We start from the raw sequence: 1,031 nt of genomic DNA on the forward strand, positions 1-1,031 counted from the left end.
GAGAGGGACATCATGCTTGGGCGGGTGGAGGGACAGCACAGGAGGGGAAGGCCCTATATGTGGTGGATTGATTCAGTGACTGGGATAATTGGGATGGGAGTGTCAGAGACAGTGCGATTGGCACAGGACAGAGCAGAGTTTAGGGCTGTTGTACATAGGGTCGCTATGAGTCGCAGGCGACTCGACAGCACATAACAACAACAACAATACTTGAATTATACTTTCTCATTATAGATAGTAGTATTCTTTTCTCTAATGTAAAATTAATATGTTGCTATTGTTATTATTAAGTGCTGTCAAGGTGCTTGCAACTCATAGCAAACCTATGTACAATAGCCTCATACCCTGCTCTATCCTGGGCTAATCTAATTGTCTCTGACACACCTAACTGCCCCCCGTACCCCATTACCCCAGTCACAAAATCAATCCACTTTATAGAGGGTCTTTCTCTCTTGTGCTGTCTCTCCATTCTCCCAAGCAGACATCCCTCTCCAAGGACTGGTGCCTCCTTGCAATGTGTTCTAAGTATGTCAGACGAAGCTTCAGAATCCTTTCCTCAAGGAGAAGCCTGGTTTCACTCAATATCAACTGTGAAAACTAGGCCAGGGAACTGTGGAGCAGACTACCAATTACTCATATGCAAGTTCAAGCAGAAGCTAAGGAAAATTGAATCAAATTCATGGGAACTAAAATTTTACCCTAAGTCTATTCCACCTGAATTACAAAACCATCTCAGGAACAAGTTTGAAGCCTTCAAAACTAAGGAGCAAAGACAAAATGAGCTACGGAAGGATATCAAGAGTATCATCCAGGAAGAATGCAGCGGATCATTACAAAGATGGAGGAGGAAGTAAAGACCAAGAAGGATGTCAGAAAAGATTCTGAATATTGCATGCACTAGAACACTCTGAAAAGCCAAAGCTAAGGAAAGAAATCAAGAAATTAAGGAGATGAACAGAAGATTTGAAAAGGCACGTTGGGAAGACAAAGCAAAGTATGATAATGAAATGTGAAAAGAGCTGGGGTCAGAA

This window comes from Elephantulus edwardii, unplaced genomic scaffold, assembly GCF_000299155.1.
Source record: "Elephantulus edwardii isolate Elephantulus edwardi_28Jun2011 unplaced genomic scaffold, EleEdw1.0 scaffold00090, whole genome shotgun sequence".
NCBI classification, from domain to species: domain Eukaryota; kingdom Metazoa; phylum Chordata; class Mammalia; order Macroscelidea; family Macroscelididae; genus Elephantulus; species Elephantulus edwardii.